This window comes from Eubalaena glacialis, chromosome 15 (genome assembly GCF_028564815.1).
Source record: "Eubalaena glacialis isolate mEubGla1 chromosome 15, mEubGla1.1.hap2.+ XY, whole genome shotgun sequence".
NCBI classification, from domain to species: domain Eukaryota; kingdom Metazoa; phylum Chordata; class Mammalia; order Artiodactyla; family Balaenidae; genus Eubalaena; species Eubalaena glacialis.
Window position 1 is genome coordinate 42,459,811 of NC_083730.1, and position 8,347 is coordinate 42,468,157.

Genomic DNA, 8,347 nt, shown 5'->3' on the forward strand with positions numbered 1-8,347 from the left:
TTTTTTTACCATCTTAACCATTTTTAAGCATACAGCTCAATAATTTTACGTATATTCACATTGTTATGCAATTGATCTCCAAAACTTTTTCACCTTGCAAAACTGAAACTATACCCACTAAACAACTCTTTGTTTCCTTCTCCCCACAACCCCTGGTGACCACCATTCTACTTTCTATTTCTATGAATTTGAGATGTCTGATTTTCTTAAGTATAATCCAGATTATATATACTTATCAACACATTTATATTATTGTATTGGGTGGCCTTATTCAATTTTTAAATTGTTTATCACAAAGGGCACTTCAGAAAATATTGGTCCACAGTTTGTTCCAAGCTGTCCCTAACTTGGAATAAAAAAACCAAAAAACAAATGCCAGAGCCTAAGCTTGAAAAGTCACACTAATGCCCTACATTCTAAGGAGAATCAAGAACAACTGGACAAGACCATACAGCCCACCTACTGGAAGACAATTGGACCAGCATTTCTATTCCCCAAACCAAGTGAAAGAGGAATGAGTAATGAGAATTACTTGGATTAGGGGGTACCTGAAAGGATGAGATGAGGCATCTCCTTCTCGGGCTGAATGATTACTCTGCTTCAGAAACCCACAGACCTACCCTAATGCCACTGCTGGATCAGTGCAAGATGAAGTTCTGGAATCATTGGAATGTTCCTCCAGGAGTTTTGGAAACACAGACTTGTACCTACTTCTTTCACACGGATTCTGAAGGTGGAAGGTGTGCTGGACCAGCCCACAAAACAGGATGATAGCAGCCTTACTTCCCACTCCAGTTTGAACTCACTAGTGAGTATGTAGAAGATTTAAGTAGTTGGTTCCCATGGCTCCCTGTGGGAGAGAATGGAGATAGAGGAAAATGCAGGAACTGTAGAATATGAACCAAAGGCTGATCCTTTGCGGGGGGAGAAACTTATCAGACTGATAGAAAATGAAAAGGCACAAATAATATCTTGAATGAAAAAGGAGACATAAATAGAGATATGGTAGATTCAAGCAATCATTAAAACAAACTTTGAAATTTTTATGGATTTCTTCTGGAAAAATAAATGTCCACTCAAGGAAAAATTGAGAATCAGTAACTGTTAAAAGAAAATGCTCACCACATCACAGTTGTCTCCAACCTCCCTCAAAATAACACCCTTTTGCTGTGAGTTTTACCAAAACTTCAAGTAACACGTTTATCCAAGTAGATTCTGGGGTAAGATAAAAAGAATGTTCATCATGTTAATTGAGGTTAGTGTAGTCTTGATACAAAACCATGCTGGGAAGATGGAACAGCATCTGGCTAAGCATTTGGCTTTAGTTGCAGATTCGCTACTATGAACATAAGTACAAATATCTGTTTCCCTGCTTTCAATTCATTGGGAGGTATATACACAGAAGTGGAATTACTGGATCATATGGTAATTCTCTGTTTAATTTTTTGAAGAGCCGCCATAACATTTCCCACAGTGACTGCACAATTTCACATTCCCACTAGCACAAGGGTTCCAATTTTTCCACATCCTCACCAACATTTGTTTTCTGTTTTGTTTGTTTGTTGCTTTTAGATAATAGCCATCCTTATGGGGGGGTTAAGTCATGTCTTATTGTGGTTTTGATTTGCATTTCCATAATAACTAATGATGTTGAGAATATTTTCATGTGCTTGTTGGCCATTTGTATATGTTCTTTGGAGAATTTATTCAAATTCTTTGCCCATTCTTAAACTGAGTTGTTTTTTGTTGTTGAGTTGTAGGAGTTCTTTACATATTTGGAATATTAATCCCTTATGAGATATGTAATTTACAAATATTTTCTCCCATTTTGTGAGTTGCTTTGTTACTCTGTTCATACTGTCCTTCAGTGCACAAAAAAATTTAAGTCCAATTTGTCTATTCTTTCTTTAGTTGCCTGTACCTTTGGTGTCATGTCTAAGAAATCATTGCCACATCCAATATCATGAAGACTTTTCCCTATGTTTTCTTCTAAGAGCCTTGTGGCTTTAGCTCTTTGATCCATTTTGAGTTAATTTTTCCATATGGTATTACATAAGGGTCCAACTTCATTCTTTTGCATGTGGATCCAGTTTTCCCAGCACCATTCGTTGTTATCCTTTCCTCCACTGAATAGTCTCGGCACCCTTGTTGAAAGTCATTTAACCATATTTGCAAGGGTTTATTTCTGGGCTCTCTATTCCATTGGTCTATGTATCTGTTCTAAGGCCAGTGTCACACTATTGATTACTATAGCTTTGTGACCATATTTATTTGAGTATTCTACTGAAGTTTCTATTCTGTCTTGATTGCTGTAGCTTTATAATAATCCTTGAAATCAGTAAATCTTGAAATTATGGCTTCTTGAAGTTTGCTTACTTTTCTTCAAAAATGTTTAAGCTATACTATTTCCTTCCTTTCCTATGTAAATTTTAGAGTCAGTATTTCAATCTCCAAAAGTATTGTGCTTGGATTTTTACTGGAATTAGGTTAAAAATATAGATAAATTTGGGAAGAATTGACAGCTTAGCAATATTTATTCTTCGGATCAATGAACAACAGTATATCTGCCCATTTATTTAGTTCTTTACAATTTTCTTTAATTGGTGTATAGTGTTCAGCATGCAAATTCTGCACACATTTTGTTGGAATTATACTTAAGTATTTCGTGGTTTTGGTGCCATTATAAGTCATTCTTGTTTCAATTTCAATTTCTAATTTCTTTTTTAGTATGTAGAAATGCAATTGATTTCTGTGTGTTAACCTTATATCCTACAACCTTGCTAAACTCATTTATTCTACGAGATTTTTGTAGATAGTTTGGGATTTTCTATATAGTATTGTCTTCTATGCCTTTCATTTCTTTTCCTTTTATTATTACACTGGCTAAGACTTTCTGTATGATGTTGAATAGGAATGGTGAAAGTGGACATCTTTGCTTTGTTCTGATCTTAGTAGGAGAGGCAGTCAGTTTTTCACCACTGGGTAGTGTTAGCTGTAAGTTTTTTGTAGATCCCTTTTATCAGCTTGAGGAAATTCTCTTCCACTCATAGTTTGCTGAGAATTTTTGTCATGAATGAATGTTGAATTTTGTCAAATGCTTTCTTGGTATCAATTAATATGATCTGTGTGGTTCTAATATGGTAGACTACATTAATTAATTTTCAAATGATGAAATAACCTTGCCTTCCGAGGATAAATCTCATTGTACATGATATGTTATCCGTTTTGTATATTGGTGGATTCAGTGTACAAATATTTTGTTGAGTATTTTTGTTTCTGTTATGTTTATGATGGATATTGATCTGCAGCTTTTTGCACTGCCCTTGTCTGATGTTAGTGTCAGAATAATGCTGACTACATAAAATGAATAGGGAAGTGTTTCCTCCTTTTTTATTTTCTGGAAATGATTGTGTATAGAATTGGTATTATTTCTTCCTTAAATTTTTGTTAGAACTCACCACTGAAACAATCTGGGCCTCGAGTTTTCTTTCAAGGTTTTTAATCTATCTATTCAATTCCTTTAATAGATATAGGAATATTCAGGTCATCTATTTCATCTTGAATGAGTTTTGGTAATTTATTTATGTCTTTCAAGAAATTGGTCCATTTTATCTAAGTTGCCATATTTATAGACATAAAGTTGTTTATAGTATTCATTTATCCTCTTAACAACAACAGTAGGTCTGTAATGATATCATTCCTACTATTGGTAATGTGTGTCTTCTTTTTTCTTGATCAGTCAGACTACACGTTTGTCAATCTTAGTGATTTTCTCAAAAAATAAACTTCTGGTTTCATTGATTTTCTCTATTGTTTATCTGTTTTCAATTGCATTAATTTCTATACTTTATTATTTCCTTCATTCTCCTTGTTTCCGGTTTATTTTGTTTTTTTGTTTCCTAACTTATTAAAGTGGAAACTTAGATCATTGATTTGAAATCTTTCTTCTTTTCTAATATAAACATTTAAAGCTATAAATTTCCCTCTAGATATTGCTTTAACTGCATCCTACAAATTTTGATACGTTGCATTTTCATTTTTTTCAGTTAAAAATAAAAGGATAAAAGAATACCGTACTGACATAAATTTGGCAACTTAGATCAAATGGATCAATTCCTCAAAAACCACAAATTACCAAAACCCAAGATAAATAAGCAACCTAAATAGTATTGTAATGATTAAAGAAATTGAATTTGTAGTTAAAACCTTCTGAAAAAGAGATTTACAGGCTGAGATGGTTTCATTGGTGAATTCTACCAAATATATAAAGAAGAATAATACCAATAGTAAATGATGTCTCTTAGAAAATAGGAGGGAACACTTCCCAACTCATTTTATGAGACCAACATTACTGGTATCAAACAGACATGTCAGGGAATTCCCTAGTGGTCCAGTGGTTAGGGCACAGTGCTTTCAGTGCTGTGGGCCCAGGTTCAATCCCTGGTTGGGGAACTACCATCCCACAAACCATGTGGCGCAGCCAAAGTAAAAAAAAAAAAAAAAAACAGGTCAGTACAAGAAAACTACAAGAAAAATCACATGATCATATCAATTGATGCAGAAAAAATATTTGACAAATATTAGCCATTTATGATTAAGAAAAAACAATTCAGCAGACTATGCCTTACATCATACTTATTGGTGAAAGACCAAATGCTTTCCCCTAAAATCAGATATAAAGCAAGGATTTCCACTCTTACTACTCATTTTCAACAGCTTACTGGAAATCCTAGCCAGTACAATAAGGGGAGAAAACATAATTAAAATGCATAAAGGTTGGAAAAGAAAATATAAAATTGTTCCTAATCACATATGACATGATTGTCTACATGTAAAATCCCAAGGAATCTACAAAAAAAACCCTCCTAGCACTAATAAGTGATTTTAGCAAGGTTACAGTGTATGTCAACAACACAAGTCAATAGTGATTCTATTTTTTGGCAGTGGACAATTGGAAACTGAAATTTTAAAATAAAATTCTGTTTACAATAACTCCCACCAAAATGCAACCTTTAGGTATAAATCTAACAAAACATGTACAGAATTTTTATGCTGAAAGCTACAAAATGCTGATAGAAATGAAGGAAGGAAGGGAGGAAGGGAGGGAGGGAGGGAGGGAGGGAGGGCGGAAGGAAAGCTAAATGAGAGCCATACCATGTTCATGGATTGGAAAGCTCAATATAGTAAATATGTCCATTTCAATCAAAATCCCAGCAGGATCATTTTAGATAGAAAAACTGATTATAAAAGTTGTATAGAAAGGCAAAGGAACTAGAATAACCAAAACAAATTTGAAGATGAGTAAAGTTGATTGAATCATACTATCTGACTTTAAGCCTAACTATAAACCTACTATAATCCAGAATCTGTGGTATTGGCCAAGGGATTAATATATAAATTAAATGGAGCAGAACAGAGAGTCCAGAAATAGATATACACAAATATGGCCAACTTTTGTTTTCTATTTTTTTTTTTGGCTGCACTGCATGTGGGATCTTAGTTCCCCAACCAGGGATCAAACCCACGCCCCCTGCATTGGGAGTGTGGACTCTTTAACCACTGGACCACCAGGGAAGTCCTGGCCAACTTATTTTTTTACAAATGTGAAAAGGTAATTCAATGGAGAACTCAGTAGTTTCCAACAAATGGTGTAGGGACAATTGAACATTATCTACCTAAACCTTACAACTTGTACAAAATTTTACCCAAAATAGATAATAAATATAAGTATAAAACCATAAAACTTTTAGGAAAAAAACACAGGAGAAAATCTTCAGGACCTGGGGTTAGGCAAAGAGTTTTTAGACATGACACCAAAAACACAGTCTATAAAAGAACAAATTGATAATTTGAACTTCATCAAAATTGAAAAATTTTGTTCTTTGAGGATGCAAGAGATGCTACAGACTGGAAGAAAAATATTTGCAAATCACATGTTCAACGAAGGTCTTATATCTAGAACATATAAAGAACTCAAACACTAATAAAACAACCCAATTTTTTAAAATGGGCAAAAAACTTGAATAGATATGTCACCAAATAGGACACATGGTGGTAAATAAGCACATGAAAAGATGTTCAACATCATTAACCATTAGGAAAATACAAATTCAAACCATGATAAGATATCACTACTCACCTACTAGAATGGCTAAAATAAAAAACACTGACAATACCAATTAATGGCAAGGATGTAGAACAACTGGGACTTTCATACACTGCTGGCAGGTGTGCAAAATGGTACAGCCACTATGAAAAACTATTTGGCAATTTCTTATAAAAGTAAACATACACCTACATTACGACCCAGCAATCCCTCTCTGTGTATGTACCCTAATTAAAACTTACATTTACACAAAAACTTGTATAACAGTTCTATACGTAATTGCCAGAAACTGGAAACTACCCAAATATCCTCAACAGTTGAATGGATACATCATACTCTGGTGTATTTGCTCAATGCAATACTATTCAGTATTAAAAGGAATGGACAATTGATATATATAGCAACTTCCATCAATATCAAAGGCATTGTGCTAAGTGGAAAAAGAGATACAAAAGGTTACATATTAGATGTTTCCATTTATACGACATTCTGGAGGACATAATATGAGAGGGAGGGACTTCCCTGGTGGCGCAATGGTTAAGAATCGGCCTGCCAATATAGGGGACATGGGTTCGAGCCCTGGTCTGGGAAGATCCCACATGCCGCGGAGCAACTAAGCCCGTGTGCCACAACTACTGAGCCCGCATGCCACAACTACTGAAGCCCATGCACCTAGAGCCCAAGCTCTGCAACAAGAGAAGCCACCTCAATGAGAAGCCCATGCACTGCAACGAGGAGTAGCCCCCGCTTGCCGCAACTAGAGAAACCCTGCACGCAGCAACGAAGACCAAATGCAGCCAAAAATAAATAAATAAATAAAAATTAAAAAAAAAAACAAAGGGAGAACCAGTAGTTTCCCAGGGTTAGTGTTGTGAGGAGGGTGTGACCATAAAGTGTTAACACATGGAGTTTTTTTTTTTTTGAGGTGATGGAACCAGTCTGTATCCTGATTCTGATGATGATTACACAAATCTATACATGTAATAAAACTTATAGACCTCTACTGAAAATTTAAAAAGTAATTTTCCTGTAAAACTTTTGTTCATTTAGTTATACAGTGAATAATATCAAGTTATTTATTTATGCAAGAGTGTGGATGTGTGCTTATAGATTTTGGAAGTATATACAGTAAAGTGGGGGAGTTTAGTATTCTTTTTTTTTTTTTTTGGCTGCACAGGGAACTCCTATTTAGTATTCTTTATAAATTTTCTCTACTTGAATTTTATTTTCTTTACCATGCCTTTTTTTTGTGGTAAAATATACATCTCATAAATGGTACTGTTCAACCATTTTTAAGTGGACAGTTCACTGGCATTAAATACATTTATATTGTTGTGAAAACATCATCACCACCCATCTCCAGAACCTTTTCACCATCCTATTCTGGGGAACTCTGTATCCATTAAAGAATAATTCCCTATTCTCCCTACCCCCAGCCCTTGGAAACCATGGTCCTACTTTCTGTTTCCATGTATTTAACTATTCTAGGTACACCATATAAATGGAATCGTACAATATCTGTCCTTTTGAGTCTGGCTTATTTTACTTAGTATAATGTTTTAAGGTTCATCCATGTTGTAGCATGTGTCAGAATGTCCTTCCTTTTTAAGGCTGAATAATATCCACTATATCTATGTACCATACTGTATTTATCCATTCATCCAGTGATGTAGGATTGCTTCCACATTTTGGCTATTGTGAACAATGCTGCTATGAACATAGGTGCACAAACATTGATATCTGTTTGAGTCTCTGCTTCCATTCTTTTGGGTATATACCCAGAAGTGGAATTGCTGAATCATAATTATATGTTTAATATTTTGAGGACCTGCCATACCGTTTTCCACAGTAAACCGTACAATTTTAAACTTCCAATGCCATGTTTCTTTGTGTGGTTTTTTTTTTATTTTTTATTTTTTTAGAGGAAACGTAAATCTAAGGGTCCTTTTTTTAAAACTTTTATATTGGAGTATAGTTGATTTACAATGTTGCATTAGTTTCAGGTGTACAGCAAAGGGATTCAGTTATACATAAACATGTATCTATTCTTTTTTCAGATTCTTTTCCCATTTAGGTTATTACAGAATATTGAGTAGAGTTCCCTGTGCTATACAATAGAACTGCCTTTTTTTTTTTTTTAAGCCAAGAATAAGTATATTTGCATTGGGGCAAGAATTATATAATTAAATTATTTTTAAGTTTAAGTGTAAAATTCTGTGATTCTTTTACAACTAATTTAAT